This window comes from Scyliorhinus torazame, chromosome 9 (assembly GCF_047496885.1).
Source record: "Scyliorhinus torazame isolate Kashiwa2021f chromosome 9, sScyTor2.1, whole genome shotgun sequence".
NCBI lineage: Eukaryota > Metazoa > Chordata > Chondrichthyes > Carcharhiniformes > Scyliorhinidae > Scyliorhinus > Scyliorhinus torazame.
This window is the reverse complement of record NC_092715.1, coordinates 203,936,472-203,962,174: the sequence shown is the minus strand read 5'-3', so window position 1 is coordinate 203,962,174 and position 25,703 is coordinate 203,936,472. Positions and strand designations below refer to the sequence as shown.

Sequence of the window (25,703 nt, the reverse complement as noted above, 5' to 3'; positions counted from 1 at the left end):
GTTCCTCCCTCATGCCCCTGTAGTTACCTTTATTTAACTGTAACACCTTTACATCTGATTCTACCTTCTTTCTTTCAAATTGGAGATTGAATTCTACCATATTATGATCACTGCCTCCTAAGTGCTCCCTTACTTTAAGATCTTTAATCAAGTCTGGCTCATTACATAACACGAAGTCCAGAATGGCCTGTTCCCTTGTGGGCTCCATCACAAGCTGTTCCAAAAAGCCCTCCTGTAAACATTCAATGAATTCCCTTTCCTTGGGTCCACTGGCAGCATTATTTATCCAGTCCACCTGCATATTGAAGTCCCCCATGATCACTGTGACCTTGCCTTTCTGACATGCACTTTCTATTTCGTGGTGCATTTTGTGCCCCCGGTCCTGACCACTGTTAGGAGGCCTGTACATAACTCCCATTATGGTTTTTTTGCCTTTGTGGTTCCTCAACTCTACCCACACAGACTCCACATCATCTGACCCTACGTCATTTAGTGCTATTGATTTAATTTAATTCCTAATTAACAAGGCAACCCCGCCCCCTCTGCCCACCTCCCTGTCTTTTCGATAGGTTGTGAATCCCTGGATGTTTAAATGCCAGTCCTGAACCCCCTGCAACCATGTCTCTGTGATGCCTACCACATCATACCTGCCAGTCACAATCTGGGCCACAAGCTCATCTACCTTGTTCCGTACACTGCGCGCATTTAAATATAGCACCTTTAATTCTCTATTGACCGTCCCTTTTTGTTTTCTTAGTGTGGTGGACCTTGGTTTACTGAGCCTTTCCATACACTGTCATATTTTGTGGGATGGGGACTATCGTAACCTCTCCTGAGTTCTGTCTTTTCGTGCTTTTTTGTATTCCTAAGCAGCTACGCTTCCCACTGATTACTTCACCTCTTGGTTCCCTGACTTTCCCTTCCCCCCCCCCAATCTCTAGTTTAAAGTTTTATTGACCACCCTATTTACTCTTTTCGCCAGAACACTGGTCCCAGCTCGGTTCAGGTGGAGACCATCCCAACGGTATAGGTCCCCCCTGTCCCAACACTGATGCCAGTGTCCCACGAAAAGGAACCCCTCTTTCCCACACCATTCTTTCAGCCACGTGTTAACTTCCCTTATTCTTGCCTCCCTATGCCAATTTGCACGTGGCTCGGGCAGTAATCCGGAGATTATGACCCTTGAGGACCTGTTTTTTTTTAAATTTGAATCCTAGCTCTTTATAATCTCTAAACAGGTCCTCTTTCCTAGACTTGCCTATGTTGTTGGTACCGACATGGGCCACAACAACTGGATCCTCCCCCTCCCTCTCCAGTATCCTTTCAGCCGGTCAGAGATGTCCCGCACCCTGGCACCGGGCAGGCAACATACCATGCGGGACTCTTTATCCTGCTCACAAAGGATACTATCTATCCCCCTGATAATAGAATCCCCTACAACTACAACTTGCCTATTTACTCCCTCCCCTTGAATGGCCTGCTGAACCATGGTGCCTTGGTCAGCTGACTCATCCTTCCTGCAGCCCTGTTCGCCATCCACACAGGGAGCAAGTGCCTCATACCTGTTGGACAGAGTCAAGGGCTGAGGCTCCTGAGTTCCTGACTGCTGGTTCCCTTTACCTGCCTGACTTGCAGTCACACCCTGCTGTCCCTGGCCACTGGCAGGATTTAAACTACTTACTCTGACAGGTGTGACTGCCTCCTGGAACACAGTGTCCAGGTAAGTCTCCCCCTCCCGGATGTGCCTCAGTGTTTGAAGCTCAGACTCCAGCTCATCAACTCTGAGCCGGAGCTCTTCGAGCAGCCAACACTTACTGCAGATGTGGTCGCTGCAGCTCGCAATGGGATCTGCCAGCTCCCACATCAAGCAGCTCAAGCACATCACCTGACCAGCCATCACTAATTAATTAATTAGTTTAATTTAAGTTTACGAGTTTAGCTGTGTTTTTTTTTGAATTTGGGGCAGATTTGCTATCAACCACTCAGATCATAGCTTCCCTCTGACGTCACTTTTGGAAAAAAAAAACTGGAAAACAGGAAGTTACCGTTAGGTTTTTATACTCACAGAGACTGCTCCTCCTCCTCCGAACGGCTCCCGAAATTAGGCCCGGAGAAAGAGAGAGAACAAAACAGTCGGGAAAAAGCACCTTCTCCCACTCTTCACCGAATTACCTCACTGCACCAAATTACCAAATTCTCACTCGGTCTGTATCTCTCTCACTCAGGCTGTGTCTCCTTGACCTGCGCAATGCTTACTAATGTGCGCTTTCTGTCTGTCTTTTATACAGACTTTAGGATGACTCACACTAAAACTTCAAAGAGAAGAAAACAATGTGTACCTTTGTGCCCCTTAACAGGCCTCAGGTGACTGCCAGATAACTGCCTCTCAGCAATTAGGGTGGGGGCAGCTTCAGCCAATCAGACACTAATCTACACTGCACTTTTAACTGAAAAACAGCAAAATTAGATTAACCACTTACCTTTCCTGGTTACCTCACTGCACCAAATTACCAAATTCTCACTCGGTCTGTATCTCTCTCACTCAGGCTGTGTCTCCTTGACCTGCACCATGCCCTTCCTTTCCTCCTCACAGATGTGTTTACTCAACTCAAACCATCTTCTCTTTGGAGACTCTTGGTCAACGAACACTTGTCAAAGCAAAAGCATTTACAAAACAAGGCCAACATTCTGCTAGAAATAAAGTTTAAAACTTAACTAATTGCACAGAACTCCTGAAAAGCAATCACAATAAATCAGAGATTAATCTTTTTTCTGTACTTAAGACATTAAAAACTCCCTCAGAATCTATAAAGAACTCAAGATATTATTCAGAAGATGTTACCTACAGGGACACGGTACAGCCTTAGTGCAAACATTGCAAAGCTTTCAAATTATTTCTTTAGTGTTTCCCTACAGGATGACAGCAATTTCCTGTGTGTATGGAAATTGAACATTTCCTCAACAAATGAGGAAGTAAATTAAAATCTAACTAAACGATGCTACATTTTTGTTATACTTCAGAAAGCCAGTTGAAGGGCAGTACTGGAGCAATCTTTATCCAGTCTTATATTTATTTACCGAGTGAAACATTACAAACATATACCACCTAACTCAATCACATCAGTTTCAAATAAGTGGGATATTAATTGTGCATATAATTAAACACAATTTATAAACAATTAACAATCTTAACCTACTGAAAGTAAGATTACTAATATAGCAAGCTGCATGTAAAATTTGGAAAATTATTATTGAAAATGAAACTGTTTTTTCAAACTTGTATTCAATACATGTTCTGCATGGGGCGGCATGGTGGCGCAGTGGTTAGTGCTGCTGTCTCACGGTGCCGAGGTCCCGGATTCGATCCCGGCCCCAGGTCACTGTCCGCGTGGTGTGTGCATATTCTCCCCGTGTCTGCATGGGTCTCACCCCCACAACCCAAAGATATGCAGGGTAGGTGGATCAGCCATGGTAAATTGCCCCTTAATTGGAAAAAAAAAGAATTGGGTACTCTAATTTTTTTTTTAATGTTCTGTATTAACAGTTAGCAAAGAATATTTACTCTCTCCCTTTAATGTTGTATTGTACCTATCCAATACTTAGTTGAGATTATATAATTCCACTGATCATTGTTCTTTGGGCATGCATTGTTTCTAATATTTATGTATTACTCCAGCCTTTTTCTGATTGTATTAATACATCCAACGGTCATGTACTTTTCATTTTTAAAGAATAGGAAATATTATCTTTGTTTCTTCCACCATTTTCGGTTTGTTTCAGGTTTCAAGCAACTGCGGTGCAGTAAAACCTTTCTATTTTGGCATGCATGGGGAATAGGTGGTGGCGGTGTATCAAAAATGTGGGTTAACAGAGAATTCCATTTACTAATGGCATTGCAATACCTGTGACGTGAACTATTATACAAGTTCTCAGGAAGTAAAGAATTTATCATTTTTTTCTTCTAATCTTCAACAGTACATTAAAACATAAAGTATAAATTTATACTGCACACAGGTAAGGGTTCCGGATAACTTTAATTGTTTCCAGCTGGTAAAGTGGCAATTCATATTAGGGGAACATCAGAAATTCCGGTTAGAAGAGAATTCTGGTTGGTAGAGCACTCGATAACAATGTTTACAGTATTTTCTTTACAAAAGCTACAAATGTCCAAATAAATAGGTTTGTGGGTTTTACTTTTTTTTTTAATCCAGGAGAAACTTTCAGCATCCATAAAAGCACTGGAGTTCAATTTTAGAAATTATTCTTGGAGCTGGAATCAAACTCACCCAGGTGTTAATGGCCATTACTTTCTAAAACCTTTAAATAGCAAATATCCAATATATTCTCTGTGAGACCTACAAAGAAATACTGCTGCTCAGTCATAGTACAAATTGGAAACATTCAGTGCTTTTAAGAAGGGGTTTCAGTAATCAGAAAATTAATTTGTCCTTTACCCTTTTCAATCTTATACCGTTACATTAATACATGATGTAAAATGTTTTTGCAATGTAGAAAAAAATAGCAAGTCACACTGGAATTTTTTTAATACAGTTAAAATCATTAACACAACTTCTGCAATATCTAGTTACATAATAAACACAAAATGTGGGTAAGTCCACAAAATATGGGAAAGTCCAAAGACAACGACTGTGGGTTTGTGCTAGCCAATAGTCTACACAACTTTTGGATTACTCATCCTATTATTAAATGAACCATGGCAACAATGTGATCCAAAAATCAATTCAACTGCATCACTGGCTCACTTTGAGAACTTGGCTTTGAACACCAAGCAGTTGGTATAGTCACTCTTTTAAGTCACCATTTACTTTTGGATTATAGCAATTTAAAAAGAAATGCTTAGAAATCTTCTGAATGTCCGAAAACATCTTTTCCTTGGCCACCTCCTCGCCTCAAAAGGCATTGTTTTATAATCTTGTGCAATACGAGCCTCCCGTTTTATCAGGCTCAGTTGATTTTGCGCTGCCTACTTTAAATGTTGCTTTCTTATGAGTAACCTTCATGTACTGATCAATCCCGATACATTTTAGTTGGAACTTGTCAGACTGAGTTCCAATTACATTTTAGTTGGAACTTGTCAGACTGAGTTCCAATTGTAATTAAGAGTGGAAACAAGGGTACTGTCTCCCCATGTGTACTTTAGCAACTTTAGTTTTGACCATAAATTGGTCCATTATGGGTCTAGGATGCTGTCAATTACAGGTATGTCAAGTTACTTGCACTAAAGGCGAGACAAGAAAGAAATGAGTCTAGCAAGGCCAAATAGAATACAGGTAAATCCTGTTTTTATGAAATGGGTCTAGGCTGCCTTCATTTGCAAAAAAGGATTTACCTTAAAACCGTTATTGTATTACTCTTAGATTTATAGTAAAATAATCAGATAACAGCGATAAGGTCAAACAAAAAGATGGATTAATTTCTTAATGCAGGAACATGGAATCAACAAACAATTAAATAAAGTAATTTCTGTGAGGGAATGCTCCAGTCTAATTGGCTGGAAAAAAAACCCAAAATAATACTCACCATAAACACGCAAGCCTGTGACAATTATTTATAACCCAATCACTTTCATTCCGTAAAACTAACATTTCGGTTTGGTATTATGTAAATTTGTTATTTACCTGTGCATTTTCATGCAGGAGCCGGAGGAATAAGACAGAATAGTTGAAGGCACAGATACACATGTGGCAGTATGATATCGTGGCTATGACTGATACTTTGCTGAAAGATGAGCAGGATTGGGAGATCAACATTCCTGGTTATAGAGTATTCAGATAAGACAGAGAGAGAAATAGAAGAGGGGCAGGGTCGTAATATCGATCAAGGAAGCAATTATAGCAGCGGGGAGGGATGATATTCTGGAAGGATTATCAAATGAGGCCTTTTGGATAGAAGTGAAAATACAAAAAGGGCAAAAACTATAGTGCGTACTACAAGCCCCCATACAGCGAGAGATATGGATAAAATACATAATCAAATTTCAGAAATGTGTAGGAATAATAAGGTAGTAATAGCAAGGGATTCTAACTACACAAATATTAACTGGGATAGTTTTATTGTGCAAGGTAGGGAGGGTACAAAATTCTTACATTTTATCCAGGAGAATGTTTTTAGCCAGCACATTGAAAGCCTAACAAGGGAGGGGCAATTCTGGACCTAATATTCTGAAATGGGCCCAGACAGGTGGAAGACATATCAGGTGAGCATTTTGGAGATGGAGACCATAATTCAGTTAGTTTTAGGATAATTAGGGCAGCACGGTGGCTAGCACTGCTGTCTACAGCACTGAGGACCCGGGTTCGATCCCAGCCCTGGGTTACTCTCTATATGGAGTTTGCATATTCTCTCTGTGTCTGCATGGGTTTCACCCCCACAACCCAAAGATGTGCAGGATAGGTGGATTGGCCACGCTAAATTGCCCCTTAATTGGTAAAATAATAATTGGGTACTCTAAATTTATTTTAAAAAGATTTAGGATAGTTATAGAAAAGGATAAGGGTGGGCCAGGAATAAAAGTTTTTAAACTGGGGAAAGGCTAATTTTACTAAGATAAGATACGCATTGGCCCAAGTGGACTGGGAGTAGCTTCTTGCAGGTAAAACTGCGAGAGCAGTGGGAGGCCTTCAAGAGTGAGATGGCAAGTGTACAGGGTAAATATGTTCCCGTAAAGATAAAAGTGTGCGGCAAGACTAGAGAATCCTGGATGTCAGGGACCTCAAGGTCAGGATTAAGAAAAAAAAGCTTATAGCAGATACCAAGGGCTCAATACGACAGAGTCCCTGGAGGAGTATAACAAGTGCAGGGGAAAACTTAAAAAGAAAATTCAGGAAGCTAATGGAATGCATTAAAAGCATTGGTGGGTAGAATAAAGGAAAATCCAAAGTGTTTTTTAAAAATATATAAAGAGCAAGAGAATAACTAGGGAAAGAGCAGGTCAATTAGGGACCATATAGGTAATGTATGTGTGGACCCAGAAAGAGGTAGGTACTGTCCTCAGCGAATACTGTGTGTCGGTCTTCACAATGGAAAAGGAGACGCAGGTGTAGACATCAGGGTGGAGGACTGTGAAATGTTATAGAGGCAATTAACAGAGAGCAGGTACTAGCAGCCTTATAAGTGGGTAGGTAATCAGGTCCAGATGAGATGTTTCTGAAGCTGTTGAGGGAGGCAAGAAGATGTATCTGAAGCTGTTGAGGGAGGCAAGGGAGGAGATATCAGGAGCACTGGCAGTAGGGCGGCATGGTAGCAGTGGTTAGCTTCACAGCGCCAGGGTCCCAGGTTCAATTCCCGCTTGGATCACTATGTACAGAGTCTGCACGTTCGCCCCGTGTCTGTGTGGGTTTCCTCTGGGTGCTAAGGTTTGCTCCCAAAAGTCCTGCAAGACGTGCTTGTTAGGTGAATTGAACATTCTGAATTCTTCCTGTGTACCCGAACAGGCGCCGGAGTGTGGCAACGAGGGGATTGTCACAGTATCTTTATTGCAGTGTTAATGTAAGCCTACTTGTGACACTAATAAAGATTATTAATATTCAAATCCTCACTAGCCACAGGTGAGGTACCAGAGGACTGCTGACATTGTCCCTTATTAAAAAAGGGAGGTAGGGATAGACGAGGAAATTATAGGTCAATCAGTCTAACCTCAGTGGTGGGGAAGTTACTAAAAAGAATTATGAGGGACAGAATATATTTGCACTTGGATAGACATGAATTAACCAGGGACAGTCAGCATGGATTTGTTAATGGAAGGTTGTATTTGAAAAATATTGTTTAAATATTTCAATATTTTTAAATTTAGAGTACATAATTCTTTTTCCAATTAAGGGGCAATTTAGCGTGGCCAATTCACCTAACCTGCACATCTACTTGGGTTGTGGGGTGAGACCCATGCAGACACAGGGAGAATGTGCAAACTCCACACGGACAGTGACCCGGGGCCGGGATCAAACCTGGGTCCTCAGCGCCGTGAGGCAGCAGTGCTGGGTCCTCGGTGCCGTGAGGCAGCAGTGCTAACCACTGCACCATCAGACTGCCCTGTATTTGAAAAATATAATCTATTTTTTTGAGGTAACCAGGAATGTTGATGCGGTCTATATGGACATTAGCAAGGCTTTTAACCTTTTTAAACAGAGGGTGGTGACAGTCTGGAACTCACTATCTGAAAGGGTGGTTGAGTTGGAAACTCGCAAAACATTTAAGAAGAATTTAGATATTCACTTGCGCTGCCATAACCTCCAGGGCTATGGGCCAAGTGCTCAAGAATGGGATTAGTGTAGGCAGATCTTTGTTGACCGGCATGTGTACGATGGGTCAAGTAGCCTCCTTCTGCGCTATAAACATCTATGAATCTGCAAATTAAAGTCGCCATAGTCACAGATGACCATAGGCTGTTTTCCCCTTTTGAGGGGGAGAGCTGTCTGCCTGAGGATCAACACACCTGAGGCGAGCAGCAGGGCTCAGAATGCCGGCCTTCATGAATAACCTCAGCGAGTATGGGAATTGAATCCGCACTATTGGCCTTGGTTTGCATCATAAACCAGCTGTACAGAAAGAGTGCAGTCAACAGAGGAAGAACGCTGCACACCTATATGGTAAAAGCACCATCAACAGGCTGTTCCACAGCATGAAGATTCAGTAGTAATCAGTCTTATTTTACACCGTTCCAACACTGAATTTTGTGAAATCCAACTCCTGATCAACATCCGGAACTGGTATTGTAGTACATTAGTGAAGGCACTCACCGACAGGTCTCATCGCTAACAAACATGAGCAATGTCCACCTGTGTGTATGAGTACTTCTCTACCTTTATAAAAAATTAATTCTTTCACAGGTTGTGGGTGTCGCTGAATAGGCCAGCATTTATTGCATATCCCTAATTGTTGTTGAGAAGGTGCTGCCTTCTTGAACCACTGCAGTCTATGTGGTGCAGGTACATCTACAGTGCTTTTAAGGAGGGAGTTCCAGGATTTTATTTATTTTAAAGGCCGAAAGCCAGGATAAAGACAAAGAACAAGACAGCACAGGAACAGGCCCGTCGGCCCTCCAAGTCTGTACCGGTCATGCTACCACCCTTGGCGAAAACCCCGAGTATTTCCTAGTGCCGTAAACCTCTGTACCCATCCTATCCATGTATTTGTCGAGATGCCTTTTGAACACCGTTAATGTATCTGCTTCCACAACCGCCCCATGGCAGCGTATTCCAGGCACTCACCACCCTCTGTGTAAAAGACCTGCCTCGCACATCTCCTCTAAATTTTGCCCCATGGACCTTAAACCAATGCCCCCTGGTGACTGACCTCTCCACCCTGGGAAAGAGCCTGCCGATCCACTCTATCCATTCCCCTCAATCTTGTAGACCTCTTATCAGGTCACCCCTCAACCTCCGTCGTTCTAATGAAAACAGTCCAAATCTATTCAGCCTCTCTGCATAGCTAACACCCTCCAGAGCAGGCAATACCCTGGTAAACCTCCTGTGCACCCTCTCCAAAGAGTCCATATTCTTCTGGTAGTGTGGCGACCAGAATTGTGCGCAATATTCCAAGAGCGGCGTTACCAAGGTTTTATACAACTGTAGCATGACATGCCAGTTTTTATACTCAATGTCCCGTCCAATGAAGGCAAGCATTCCACATGCTTTCATGACTACCTTGTTCACTTGTGTGGCCACTTTCAAAGATCTGTGGACCTGCATGCCCAGATCTCTCTGACCTTCTACATTCCTAAGGGTTTTGCCATTTATGGTATATTTCCCCTCTACGTTAGATCTACCCTAATGCATTACCTCACATTTGTCTGGATTAAACTCCATTCCTCTGCCCAAGTCTCCAACCTATATCCTGCTGTATCCTCTGACAATCCTCAACATTATCTGCCACTCCACCAACCTTGGTGTCATCCACGAACTTACTAATCAGACCAGCTACATTTTCCTCCAAATAGTTTATGTATACTACAAACAACAGAGGCCCCAGCACAGATCCCTGTGGAACACCCTTAGTCGCAACCTTCCATTCAGAAAACCACCCTTCCACTGCTACCCTTTGCCTTGTGACCAAGCCAGTTCTGTATCCACCTCGCTGCCTCACCTCTGATTCCATGATGTCACCTTTTGTACCAGTCTGCAATGAGGCAGCTCGTCAAAGGCTTTACTGAAGTGCACGTAAACAACATCCACCACCCTCCCCTCATCATTCATCTTTATCACCTCCTCAAAAAACTCGATCAAGGTAGTGAGGCACGACCTCCCCGTCACAAAACCATGCGGTCAATCACTAATCAGTCCATTTGTTTCTAAATGGGTATAAATCCTGTCCCTGAGCATTCTCTCCAATAATTTACCTACTACCGACATGTGGCTCACCAGCCTAGTTTCCTGGATTATCCCTGCTACCTTTCAGAAACAGCAGTACCACATTAGCTATTCTCCAGTCCTCTGGCATCTCTGGAGTCAATGAGAATACAAAAATGTCAGCCAATGTAGCCAATGAGAATACAAAGATGTCAGTTCAGGCCCCAGCAATTTCCTCCCTTGCTTCCCTCAGTTTTCTGGGGTAAATCCCATCCGGCCCAGGAGACATATCTACCTTAATGTCTTTAAAATATCCAATACAAAGAAAAATTACAGCACAGGAACAGGCCCTTCGGCCCTCCAAGCCTGCGCCAATCCATCCTCTATCTAAAACTGTCGCCTATTTTCTAAGGATTTGTATCCCTCTGCTCCCTGCCCTTCATGTATCTGTCTAGATACATCTTAAATTACGCTATCGTGCCCGCCTCTACCACCTCTGCTGGCAATGCGTTCCAGGCACCCACCACCCTCTGCGTAAAGAACTTTCCACGCATATCTCCCTTAAACTTTTCCCCTCTCACCTTGAACTCGTGACCCCTAGTAATTGAGTCCCCCACTCTGGGGAAAAAGCTTCTTGCTATCCACCCTGTCTATACCTCTCATGATTTTGTAGACCTCAATGAAGTCCCCCCTCAACCTCCGTCTTTCTCATGAAAATAATCCTAATCTACTCAACCTCTCTTCATAGCTAGCGCCCTCCATACCAGGTAACATCCTGGTGAACCTCCTCTGCACCTTCTCCAAAGCATCCACATCCTTTTGGTAATGTGGCGACCAGAACCGTACGCAGTATTCCAAATGTGGCCAAACCAAAGTCTTATACAACTGTAACATGACCTGCCAACTCTTGTACTCAATACCCCTTCCGATGAAGGAAAGCATGCCTTATGCTTTCTTGACCACTCTTATCAACCTGCGCAGCCACCTTCAGGGTACAATGTTCCTGAACACCCAGATCTCTCTGTACACCAATTTTCCCCAGGGCTTTTTCATTTACCTTGTAGTTCGCTCTTGAATTGGATCTTCCAAAATGCATCACCTCGCATTTGCCCGGATTGAACACCATCTGCCATTTCTCCGCCCAACTCTCCAATCTATCTATATTCGGCTGTATTCTCTGACAGTCCCCTTCACTATCTGCTACTCCACCAATCTTAGTGTCATGTGCAAACTTGCTAATCAGACCACCTATACCTTCCTCCAGATTATTTATGTATATCACAAACAACAGTGGTCCCACCACGGATCCCTGTGGAACACCACTGGTCACAGTTCTCCATTTTGAGAAACTCCCTTCCACTACTACTCTGTCTCCTGTTGCCCAGTCAGTTCTTTAGCCATCTAGCTAGTACACCCTGGACCCCATGAGACTTCACTTTCTCCATCAGCCTACCATGGGGAACCTTATCAAATGCCTTACTGAAGTTCATGTATATGACATCTACATCCCTTCCCTCAATCAACTTTGTCACTTCCTCAAAGAATTCTATTAAGTTGGGAAGACATGACCTTCCCTGCACAAAACCATGTTGCCTATCACTGATAAGCCCATTTTCTTCCAAATGGGAATAGATCCTATCCCTCAGTATCTTCTCCAGGAGCTTCCCTACCACTGACGTCAGGCCTACTTCCTCCTTTTTTATGTCAGCATGACCCAGGACTGTCCACACACCCTATCCAAGAATCATTTTCCACAAAGTCCTTTTCTTTGGTGAACACTGATGCAAAGTACTCATTTAGTACCTCACCCATTTCCTCTGGCTCAACATATAGATTCCTCCCACTATCCTCAAGTGCTCCAATCCTTTCCCTGGCCACCCTCTTGCTTTTTACACATGAATAAAAAGCTTTGGGATTTTGGGATAGCTTTTGGGATCCTACTTGCCAAGGACTGTTCATGATCCCGCCTAATTTCCCGCTTAAGTACCTTCCTATTTTCTTTATATACCTCAAGGGTTCTGACTGTCCCCACCCTTCCAGACCGCACGAAAGCCTCCTTTTTCTTTTTGACAAGGTTCACAATATCCCTCGTTATCCAAGGCTCCCTAAATTCCCCATACTTATCCTTCATTTGCTCAGGAACATGACTTTCCTAAATCCTAATCAACTGTTTCATAGATCATAGTATTTACAGTGCAGAAGGAGGCCATTCGGCCCATCGAGTCTGCACCGGCTCTTGGAAAGAGCACCCTACCCAAGGTTAACACCTCCACCCTATCCCCATAACCCATAACCCAGTAACCCCACCCAACACTAAGGGCAATTTTGGACACTAAGGGCAATTTATCATGGCCAATCCACCTAACCGGCACATCTTTGGACTGTGGGAGGAAACCGGAGCACACGGAGGAAACCCACGCACACACGGGGAGGATGTGCAGACTCCGCACAGACAGTGACCCAAGCCGGAATTGAACCTGGGACCCTGGAGCTGTGAAGCAATTGTGCTACCCACAATGCTACCGTGCTGCCCCTGTTGCTTGAAAGACTCCCACACGTCCTATGTCGATTTACCCTCCAACCACCAAATCCAATCCAAATTCTTCAATTCCAGGTCTAATGTTATAGTAAAATGAAGGCATACACTCTCACTGTGCTTTGGCCTATCTTTCACTGCCAACTTTGTTAGCATATTTGCAAGTTCCCAGTTGATAGAACCATTACAGTGTTGTCAACGTGCTGAGATAGCATATAACAAGTGGCTGTGCCCATTCCACAGTACTGACATTTGTTTACACTTGGGTGTATATAGTCCTATCCCAATTTAATTAATTCTTTATTTTTTTGCTTACATCAAGGGTGGATAAGCATTAACTCAACAAAATTAATCTAGCTTTACTTGACTCCAAAATACAATCACAGGCGTTTGAGGAGGTCAGGGATTGTTAGGCGATATCAGAATGTTTATGTTGATACTACTTTGTGTCAGTCACTGAGCTGTGTTTTTGGAGAGGGTGGGGGGTAATTGCCCGTCAAGATTGTAAACAGGTAGGTCAATAAGTCCTCGTTTCTTCCAGGCCTACTTAGTATGTCTTTTTCATGTATGCATTTTTATACTTTAGAGGGAAAACAAAACTCAAAAAGAAAACAATTCAGTTATCTCCATCTTTTTTAAAATGCTGTAGGAAATTAAATAACTACAACCGTCAGCCAACAAAGCTGTATTGTTGCTTTCAAAAGTAGGGTTTATATATCCTGAAGCAGATTTGCATATCTAGTTGTACTGCTGAGACACTCGTGTTTGCCAATGAAGTACTGCACCCAGTTATGTGGCAACATATGGTAAACAGCTAGGTACCAACACAGAACAGTTCTGGTTTTCAGCAATCAGTACTCTTAAATTTCACGGTTCACAAATTCAATTTTATAACTGAGATATGAAGAATACAGCTCCATCTACAAGACTTGAGTTATACTTGAATCTTGAGACCTTATCGCTGGACAGTCTCCATAATACTCAAAATTATGCTACATTATTTTTACCTGACACGTACTGATGGCTTTCTTTTGAATGGAAAAATGTAGCGCAATTGGCCTCAGGACCTTGATTAAGGCTGGTATATAAGGCTAGGACTCCCTTTTCTAAATCACTGACCAGCAACACCTCTGGAAGTTTGCATAGGTATGTGGGAACAATGGGCGAGGACAAGATCTTGCTCATATGTGGCTGAATAGCCAACCCAAATGAATCTCTACCCTTAAAAATGGGGAAAAAAAGCCACGTGGACAAAGAACAGAATGTTCCCCAGCAAGAGATAGTCACCACTAAGAGAGGACAGGAGGAAAATGCAAAAACAATCCCAATGATCCATTGCACACTTCCACCTATCAATGATAAGTAATTCACTGCTCACAGTGTACTATTTCAATCTTTCTAGAGTTGTCACAATAACCATCACGAACACATTGATCAATTAAACGAGAACTTGAAAGGGAGTCGGTCCAGAATATCAAAATGGACCAACATTTGTATGTTCAGCAGAATTGCTTAAATTAAAGCATACTCAGAAGCGGACCAGTAGGTACCTGACAAAGTCAAAGATTATTTTCAAAATTTGATAATGCAGACTAAAATAAGCAATTCAGTTCATTACAGTTGAATACATCTATGTAGCTGGATGGCAGTATTTGGTCAATCCAAATGTTTAGCTTTGTATAGATTTTATAAGGATCACAAGGCGCAGATCATTTTGCAATAAAAAAGGTCAACATTGGCATTTAAACACATACTAGGTCCAGAATGTGCTGGCTAAAATAAGTGAGATTATTGCAGGAGGGAGGGTTTCAGATTTCTGGATAATTGGGGCTCATTCTGGGGTCGGTGGGACCTCTACAAACGGGATGGTCTGCACCTGGACCAGAGGGGTACCGATATCCTGGCGGGGAAATTTGCTAACGCTCTTCGGGAGGGTTTAAACTAGTTTAGCAGGGGCTTGGGAACCTAAATTGTGGCTCCAGTATACAGGAGGTTGAGAGTAGTGAGGTCATGAGTAAGGTTTCAAAGTTGCAGGAGTGTACCGGCAGGCAGGAAGTTGGTTTAAAGTGTGTCTTCTTCAATGCCAGGAGCATCCGGAATAAGGTGCGTGAACTTGCGGCATGGGTTGGTACCTGGGACTTCGATGTTGTGGCCATTTCGGAGACATGGATAGAGCAGGGACAGGAACGGTTGTTGCAGGTTCCGGGGTTTAGATGTTTCAGTAAGCTCAGGGAAGATGGTAAAAGAGGGGGAGGGGTGGCATTGTTAGTCAAGGACAGTATTACGATGGCAGAAAGGACGTTTGAAGAGGACTCGTCTACTGAGGCAGTATGGGCTGAGGTTAGAAACAGGAAAGGAGAGGTCACCCTGTTAGGGGGTTTCTATAGGCCTCCAAAAAGTTCCAGAGATGTAGAGGAAAGGATTGCAAAGATGATTCTGGATAGGAGCGAAAGCAACAGGGTAGTTGTTTTGGGGGACTTTAACTTTCCAAATATTGACTGGAAACGCTATAGTTCGAGTACTTTAGATGGGTCCGTTTTTGTCCAATGTGTGCATGAGGGTTTCCTGACACAGTATGTAGATAGGCCAACGAGAGGCGAGGCCATATTGGATTTGGTACTGGGTAATGAACCAGGACAGATGTTAGATTTGGAGGTAGGCGAGTACTTTGGTGATCATGACCACAATTCGATTATGTTTACTTTAGTGATGGAAAGGGAGAAGTATATACACCGCTGGACAAGAGTTATATCTGGGGGAAAGGCAATTATGATGCGATGAGGCAGGATGCATCAGATGGAGAGGAAAACTGCAGGGGATGGGCACAATGGAAATATGGAGCTTGTTCAAGGAACAGTTACTGCGTGTCCTTGATAAGTGTGTACCTGTCAGGCAGGGAGGAAGTGGTCGAGCAAGGGAACCGTGGTTTACTAAAGCAGTCAAAACACTTGTCAAGAGGAAGAAGGAGGCTTATGTAAAGATGAGACATGAAGGTTCAGTTAGGGCGCTCAAGAGTTACAAGTTAGCTAGGAAGGACCTAAAGAGAGAGCCAAGAAGAGCCAGGAGGGGACATGAGAAGTCTTTGGCAGGTAGGATCAAGGATAACCCTAAAGCTTTCTATAGATATGTCAGGAACAAACTAATGACTCGGGTAAGAGTAGGGCCAGTCAAGGACAGTAGTGGGAAGTTGTGCTTGGAGTCCGAGGAGATAGGAGAGGTGCTAAATGAATATTTTTCGTCAGTATTCACACAGGAAAAAGACAATGTTGTCGAGAATACTGAGATTCAGGCTACTAGACTAGAAGGGCTTGAGGTTCATAAGGAGGAGGTGTTAGCAATTCTGGAAAGTGTGAAAATAGATAAGTCCCCTGGGCTGGATGGGATTTATCCTAGGATTCTCTGGGAAGCTAGGGAGGAGATTGCTGAGCCTTTGGCTTTGATCTTTAAGTCATCCTTGTCTACTGGAGGATAGCAAATGCTGTCCCCTTGTTCAAGAAGGGGAGTAGAGACAACCCAGGTAACTATAGACCAGAGAGCCTTACTTCTGTTGTGGGCAAAATCTTGGAAAGGTTTATAAGAGATAGGATGTATAATCATCTGGAAAAAATAATTTGATTAGAGATAGTCAACACGGTTTTGTGAAGGGTAGGTCGTGCCTCACAAACCTTATTGAGTTCTTTGAGAAGGTGACCAAACAGGTGGATGAGGGTAAAGCAGTTGATGTGGTGTATATGGATTTCAGTAAAGCATTTGATAAGGTTCCCCACGGTAGGCTACTACAGAAAATACGGAGGCATGGGATTCAGGGTGATTTAGCAGTTTGGATCAGAAATTGGCTAGCTGGAAGAAGACAAAGGGTGGTGGTTGATGGGAAATGTTCAGACTGGAGTCCAGTTACTAGTGGTGTACCACAAGGATCTGCTTTGGGGCCACTGCTGTTTGTCATTTTTATAAATGACCTGGAGGGCGTAGAAGGATAGGCGAGTAAATTTGCAGATGACACTAAAGTTGGTGGAGTTGTGGACAGTATGGAAGGATGTTACAAGTTACAGAGGGACATAGATAAGATGCAGCTCTGGGCTGAGAGGTGGCAAATGGAGTTTAATGCAGAAAAGTGTGAGGTGATTCATTTTGGAAGGAATAACAGGAAGACAGAGTACTGGGTTAATGGTAAGATTCTTGGCAGTGTGGATGAGCAGAGAGATCTCGGTGTCCATGTACATAGATCCCTGAAAGTTGCTACCCAGGTTGAGAGGGTTGTTAAGAAGGCGTACGGTGTGTTAGCTTTTATTGGTAGAGGGATTGAGTTTCGGAGCCATGAGGTCATGTTGCAGCTGTACAAAACTCTGGTGCGGCCGCATTTGGAGTATTGCGTGCAATTCTGGTCGCCGCATTATAGGAAGGATGTGGAAGCATTGGAAAGGGTGCAGAGGAGATTTACCAGAATGTTGCCTGGTATGGAGGGAAGATCTTTTGAGGAAAGGCTGACGGACTTGAGGCTGTTTTCGTTAGAGAGAAGGTTAAGAGGTGACTTAATTGAGGCATACAAGATGATCAGAGGATTGGATAGGGTGGACAGTGAGAGCCTTTTTCCTCAGATGGTGATGTCTAGCACGAGGAGACATAGCTTTAAATTGAGGGGAGATAGATATAAGACAGGTGTCAGAGGTAGGTTCTTTACTCGGAGAGTAGGAAGGGCGTGGAATGCCCTGCCTGCAACAGTAGTGGACTCGCCAACACTAAGGGCATTCAAATGGTCATTGGATAGACATATGGACGATAAGGGAAGAGTATAGATGGGTTTCACAGGTCGGCGCAACATCGAGGGCCGAAGGGCCTGTACTGCGCTGTAATGTTCTACGTTCTATGTCATTATTGGTACATAAATAATCCAGCAGTGAGCCTCAAGTCACCACAAATTGCCGGAAAATTTGTGCGTCTCTGCCTTTAGCCTCACCTAAATTGGAGTTCAACCACCTGGTAACTTTCAAGAAATGCTACACTTGTGTTGGCTTGGCATGTTTCCTGGATGGAAGACGGATGTATTCACAAGGATTTTCTGTATATAGTGTGGAAGCTGGGGCCAGAAGATCACAGGACACCCAAAGATCAGTTTGAAGAATGCTTGTAATCATGACATGAAGGCCCTAAACATAGCTTTTAATGCCTGGGAGAAACAAGACGATGACAGGGAAATAGCGACATCACCTGTGAGATAGCATGTGCAATCATGACACTTAGTGGCCAGTGACTTGACAAGTGCCAACACTGAAAACAATAATTCACAATGGCACCTGGCAACCACCTCATATGCAGCACTTGCCTCTCAGATTGGTCCTTTCAGCCAACAGCAAAAGTGCACCATATGAAACTATCCTACTCCCAAATGATTTCCTGCATGTCCTTAATCTTACGTCAATGGAAAAATGCTGACAAAACATAATCAAAGTGCCACTCAAATTTAGGACTGGGACTTAAGGAAAGGACTCTCTCATGGTGAGATTCATGCTCCTGCAATGCCAATCTCCAGCCCAGAAAGCGAACAATTCAACTATAGAATCTCATTGCTGCAGGTAGTAAATTGAGGTGAGGTTTTTCAACTTATTATTCTTCTGTTTAATTTCATGCTTTCTTAACCCAATCTTTCTTTGCCTCTATTTTATCTGTTTTTATTCATTCATGAAGTGTGAGCTTCACTGGCCATGTCAGCAATTATTTCCCATCACTAATTTCCCTTAAAGAGATGGTGGTGAGCCACCTTCTTGAACAACTACAATCCATCTGGTGTACATCTGGTGTAGATATTCACAGACTGCTGTTAGGTAAGGAGTTCCGGGATTTTTACCCGGCAACAGTGAAGGAACAGTGATATAGTTCCAGGTCAGGATGGTGTGTGGCCTGGCGGGAAACTTGTAGGTAATGATATCTGCTGCCCTTGCCACATGGATGAGGTTAGGGGTTCTGAAGATGCTTTTGAAGGGGGTTTCGCACAATGCTGCAGTGCATCTTGTAGATCAGAGTTTTTCAAACTGCAGGTCATGACTGCAGTGTTCTGGATCGTGGGAGGAGCACCCGGCAGCAGCGAATGCCTTTTAAGAATGCCAGCCACGACCGGCTTTTAAGTTAAGAATGCCAGCTATGACCATGTTTTAAATGCAAACATTGCAATCTTCCTGCCAGAAGCGGCGGTAAAGAGCTGGTCACGCACCCGGCACATACCGATGTCACAGGCCCTGTGCAACTGTGTTTTTGGCGGGAAATCACGGAGGAGAGACTCCTCTATTTTCTACCTGCGAGCAAGCAAGCAACAGGACTGTAAAAAACTGAAGTTGGATCATTTTGTTATAAGAAAGAGAGGGACAGAGACACAAACAGGCTAGGATCTCACAACTGAATCTACTGGAGAGAGTTGCTCAGGAGAATCCGCGGCAGGGCAAAGCAGCTCTAGTGTGAGCTGCTCAGGAGAATCCACAGCAGGACAAAGCAGTGCTAGCGTGAGCTGGATACAGAGCTCTGGGGCCCTGGGAAACAGCCTAAGAAGAAACTGAAATCGGGAACAATTCAGTATAAACATGATTTCTTGAGGTATGGCTTTGTTAATTGTGCCAATGCAAATCAGGATGCAAAGCCCACATGTTACATGCAGAGAAGGCGGCAAGATAGCTCAGTAGTTAGCACTGCTGCCTCAGTGCCAGGGACCCGGGGTCAATTCCGATTGTGGGTCACTGTCTGTGTGGAGTTTGCATTTTGTTGCAATTGCCCTTCACAACGACCTACATGTGCGAAGTTGGATTTTCTGTCCTCAGAGACGAAGACAGTACAAAAGGAACCGGCTGAACTTTGCACCTGATATGCGCATTGCATTGCCCTCTCCTCCTGTGAACCTGATTGAAGTGAGATTGTGAGGACCAAGCAGGCTCACCATTTCGCATTAAAGGCAAGCGATAATGCGAAAATGGTTGGCTGGCATGGGTCATGAAAGTCAGCCGGTTGGTAAAAGTGAGTCCTAGGAAAACAAAGTTTGAAAAACACTGTTGTAGATCGTACAAGCTGATGTAAGTTGATGGATGGAGTGAATGTTTAAGGTGGTGGATTGGGTGTCAATCAAGTAGTCTCTTTTGTCCTGGACAGTGTTGAGCTTCTTTAACATTGTAGAGTCGGCGGGCAGGAGGAGGAGGAAAGAGTTATTTTCCCTCTGCTATGGTGTTTATATGACTGGTCCAGTTAAGTTTTTGTTAATTTGATTAATGGGGGGATTCAGCGGCGGTAATATTATTGCATATCAAGGGAAGACAGCTAGAATCTCTCTTGCATAACGTAAAAGTAACTATCCATTTTTCAGGCCAAGCCTAAATGTTGTCCAGGACTTACTGCATTTGGCACTTTGGATACATCAACACTTCATAGGCTGCACTAGTTCAAAGTGGCAGCTTACCACCACCATCTCAAAGTACTTCTTTTTAAATTAATTCATGGGATTTGAGTGGTGCAGGCAAAGCCAATATTTAATGCTCATCCCCAGGTGCATTGAAGAATGTCAACCTATCCATCCAGCCTGTTGGCTTGTTCAAGAAAGCATATCCCCTTTATTGATGGGCAGTGCTTGCACATGCCTCCTTCAATAGTGTTGATCTCCATACTTACCACAGCATTGTTTCTGTCAATAAATCAGGGCATATGAAGTTAATACAAGCAGAACTAGTAACCGCTTAGCCTGGAGGTTTGTGTCCTCAAAAATGTAAGGCCTTTGACATATCTGGGTGTGATTTTAAGACTATTATATGACCTCAGGGTTCAGATGACTATTATAAACCATTCAAGCTTCACTTTCAATACATGATGCAATCTAACCCCTTTGCCACAGCAATTACTGCCATATCAGAGGCCCACTTCTTAAACGAAAATGGTTTTGTAGATGATTGCAGCTTTTAACGCATTTTCTGGACATTTTGACACTGCAACATTCAAAATCCTTCCAAAATCTCATCTACATAGATAGCCAAATGCAGATTTTAAAACTCTGATGGACAGAATTTGCATGCGAGTGCTCCAACTAGACTATGATTTTGTTTTGTTTCCTGATTGAGGAAACTAAGAAAAGTGACCTTCCATCATTTAAAAAAAAAAAAGACTGAATTGTACAAATGACCTGCAAAATAAAAAACTGCTATTAGAAAAGAGTCATGCACCCAACATAACAAAAGGAGTAGGCCAGTCAGCCCTATGATCCTGTTCTGCCATTCAGTTAGATCATGCCTGATCTATACCTTAACTCTCTGCCTTGGTTCTGTAACCCTTAATGCCCTTGCAATCTCACTATTGAAATTAATTAATTAACCAAATTGCCAGACCCCTTGAGATAAAGGACAACATTCCATTAGAGTGCTTGCACTTGCTAACCTGTCCACTAGATTTTATTAAATTCCGTACTTGGCCCTAAATCTCCATTCTCATCCACAGTTCCAAATTCCTCACCATTTAGAAAATACTCTGTTTAGCTTTCTTTAGTCCAAAGTGGATGACTCTCACTTCTTCACATTAAACTCGATCTACCACAGTTTACCGCCCCCGCCCCTCAATTAGTCAATAAATGCCACTTTGCAACTTTCTGCTTCCATCTACACTATTAACAGCACTTCAATATATGGGTTACTTTAAAGCAGATTTTTTTTTTTGAAATCAATTACTTTTCAGAATAGTCATTTTAAGATAAAATTAATCAACAATTATAAACCAATTTAAGAACTTCTGAATTTACACAAAGGCATTGATTCACGTGGGATGCCCCAACATTTTCAACGTGCAGGGAAATCTCGATATCTTTTGCAATTTTTATCATAGTGTGCTCTTATACCTCAGTTCCCTGAGCTACACCCATACTAAAACATTCAGAAAACAGCATTGATAACTTTTACAATGAGAAATGGTCCATTATTTAAAAATGTATCGAATTATTGTGTGTAGCAAGTTCTTGGAAAGATGCTGGGTCATTTGTGCAAATGAATAGTCATGGAAAATGGTAAATTTTTAAAATATAAAATAACTGATATAGAGATCAAAACAAGGAGCAAGTTGATCTCTTACAGAGAGGTATTGAAGAGCTATCTATACTCGAGTGCAAAGATGAGCATGTTAAGTGGATTGACCATGCTAAATTGCCCCTTAGTGTCTAAAGGTTATGTGGGGTTACGGGGATAGGGTAGGGGAGTGGGCCTAGGTGGGGTGCTCTTTCAGAGGGTCGGTGAAGGCTCGATGAGCCAAATAGCCTCCTTTTGCGCTGTGGGGATTCTACGAGTAATTTTATAATGGTTGGGGAAATTTGAACGTATGAAAACTCTTCATATATTTCCCAGTTTTCTTGGTTAAGGTGTTTCGGTTTAATTTTTTTTGTTTGCAAATTAGATCAAAAACATACTGCAAGTATAATTATCCAGTCTATTTCAGTATAGCTGATGAATGCTTTCCAGTTGGATTAATGACTACGAACAAGACTCTTTACCTGCCTGGGGAGGGTCACTCTAGATACAGTGCAATTCAGATGTGGAAAGACAAATCATACGCTTAATATCCTTTGTTCAAATGAATGAAATATGAAACGTTTCCCCAAGCCCCCCCAGCTGACTGAAATTCTACTGACTCCATAATGAATGTCAATCTGAAATTGAAAGTTATATTCATCATACAGAATATCAAGTTGGGATAACGCACATGCAGATATCTGAATTTGTTTCCCCTCGCCAACCCAAACTTTCCCTCCAGCGCCCTCACACTCGGAAAGCTCCCCTCTATGAACATATCCCCCATCCTCTCAATTCCCGCTCTCCGCCATAACCAGAACCCTCCGTCCATACACCCAGTGACAAACCGGTGATTATCAGATTGGGGCCCAGACCGAATTTCCCACTGTTCCCACATGCCGCCTCCACTGGCTCCAAACTCTCAGGGCCGCCACCACCACTGGACTGGTGGAGTACTGTGCCGGCGGGAACGGCAGAGGCACAGTTACCAACGCCCCCAAACTGGTGCCCTTACATGATGCCACCTCCATACGCACATCTTCACCGTTTGCACCCTGCCAGTCAGAGACAACGGAAGCGCGGCCCATCTCCGAAAATCGTCCTTCATTTGGTCCACCAGCGGGGCCAGATTCAATTTATACAGCCGGTCCCATTCCCGTGCCACTTGGATGCTTAGGTACCTAAAGCTTCCCCTTACTAACCTAAACGGTCGCCTCTCCTGTCCCCTCGCTTGGACCACAAACATCTCACTCTTTCCCATATTAAGCTTATAGCCCGAAAACCGGCCAAATTCCCCTAGAGTCCTCATGATTTCTTCCATCCCCTCTATTGGGTCCAAAACATACAGAAGCAGGTCATCCGCATAGAGCGAAACCCTGTGCTCCACCCCCCTCCCCCCGGACCAGTCCTCTCCAGCCCCTCGAGGCTCAGAGCAATTGCCAACGGCTCTATAGTCAGCGCAAACAACAGTGGGGAGAGGGGGCATCCTTGTCTCGTCCCCCGGTGCAGTCTAAAATAGTCCGATGTTGTCCTATTCGTCCGTATACTTGCCACAGGAGCCTGATACAGTAACCTGACCCAGTCAATGAAGACCCACCCGAATCCGAACCGTCCCAGTATCTCCCACAGATAGTCCCATTCTACCCAATCAAAAGCCTTTTCTGTATCCATTGCGATCACTCCCTCCACCTCCCTACCTTCCGGGGTCATCATGATGAAAACTGGAGGTTTTGACAGAATTATTTAATCAGATAACAAAATCCCAAAATATTGAGAGAAGGCTAATACTTAGTTACCACACTATAACAGACCACAGAAAATCTGTGGATTTTATGAAACCGCTATTTCCAGCAGAAAGAAAATGCAAAGGTTAGTCGGGTCCTGTAACAATCTGCATCACCTACATTCCACAGAGACAGCCAAAAGAATCTCAAAACGTTCATGAATAGCCTATGCAGTTTGAAATGTACATACAAAGATATTTTCTATGAGTGCAGTTAATTTATTGCTGGGTTACAAAATTATATATGGATAGCCAACAGTGGAAAGTTATAAACTTAATTTTCAGTCTCAGATTTTGTATAATAAACTCTCAGGAACAGTCCACATAATATCCATACACAGCACGATGGAAGAAATCATGAGGGCAGCACGGTAGCCTTGTGGATAGCACAATTGCTTCACAGCTCCAGGGTCCCAGGTTCGATTCCAGCTTGGGTCACTGTCGGTGTGGAGTCTGCACATTCTCCCCATGTGTGCGTGGGTTTCCTCCGGGTGCTCCGGTTTCCTCCCACAGTCCAAAGATGTGTAGGTTAGGTGGATTGGCCATGATAAATTGCCCTTAGTGTCCAAAATTGCCCTTAAGTGTTGGGTGGGGTTACTGGGTTATGGGGATAGGGTGGAGGTGTTGACCTTGGGTAGGGTGCTCTTTCCAAGAGCCGGTGCAGACTCGATGGGCCGAATGGCCTCCTTCTGCACTGTAAATTCTATGATGACATACATACACGTGAAAGTGCTAAATGAATATTGAAGAAATGTACTTTGTCAAGCCAATTTGCTTCTTTTAAAAAATGTAAATGTTACCTAAATGTCAGGACTTTAAGGTGATTTTACCAAAAAAAATCCTTCCTTCCAACATACTGTAGGGATTCTATGCGAAGTACACCATTGCCATTCCCTTAAATAAATTGAGTAGCCACATCTATAAGTCTTATGCTTGACACGAGGCAATGCAAACACTAAGAAAGTTTTGAAAAGTTTTTTTGCTGAACAATTAAGATAATGGGGCAATAAGTGTTTCAAATTATAACGACATACGAAGAGGTTATTTCCAGTAGAGTAGTTAAGAACAAGGGCCATACATACAACATTAAATGCAAGAGATTTAGAAGAGGACAAGAGAAGCGACATTTAAAGGACCTGGAATTCAATTCCAGGATTGTGCTTAAAGCAAAAAAACTACATCAACATTTGAGATTGAATTGTATAGGCAAATGAAGGAAGAGTGATGGAAGGGTTATAGATACAGGATGGATGAACTTGATTAGACATATGTGCCCATGTGAAGGGTGCCCATGTGAAGGGTAAACATCGATTCAGGCTGGTTGGGCTGAATGACTTGTTTCTGCTTTGTATTAATATAGGAGAAAGTATATTAGATAAATATGTAAAAGTTCAGCCACACCAATTAAATCTTTTTTTTAAATTAAAGCATGTTATCACGTGCAATCACACCAGTTTTAATAAACTAACCTGGAAGTGTACAACTTTTTATTACTCCTACCCAGTACTTTCAGTAATAGGGATATGAATGTGAACTCTTGTTGAGTTTATTGCATGGTGCCAGATACTGAAAATTAATGCTTTTCTGCTGTTGTAGATAGCCAAAAACAGTTTTGTAAACCGATAATACCACAACTGCAATAATAACAAATGTCTCTGCACGTACATTTTAGGGATTCAACAAACATCACCATTGCAAACTATCCTTTCCTGGTAAAACCAATTTCATATGAGGGAAAACCTCAAACTCCTGTTCACACTGCTCTATTGGCCGAGAGAAATGTGGACTGCAGTTGTATCAAAGCTGACAAAAACACATATCCAAATGTCACTGAATCTACAAGTGAAGATCCTTCCAAAATCAAAATATTGTTGTAACTTATTTGCCTTTTAAAACAAATTAAAATATTAAGTAGGTTTGTTACACAACAGGCACCGTAACTCAAAACTTAAATAGCTCCGAATACTGAAACTTTTGACACATCTTCAAGCCCACTTAAATTGGAAAGTTTGTCACTAACATGCTCCCCAAAATGTGCAAATCATACACAGGCTACAAAAGTT

General features: G+C 42.9%; 1 protein-coding gene across 2 annotated transcripts in view; it reads right to left on the bottom strand.

Annotated features, from left to right (window-relative positions):
- kcmf1 (potassium channel modulatory factor 1) overlaps window positions 1-25,703 on the bottom strand; it is a 161,876-nt gene that overhangs the window by 135,171 nt on the left and 1,002 nt on the right. The window lies entirely within an intron of this gene.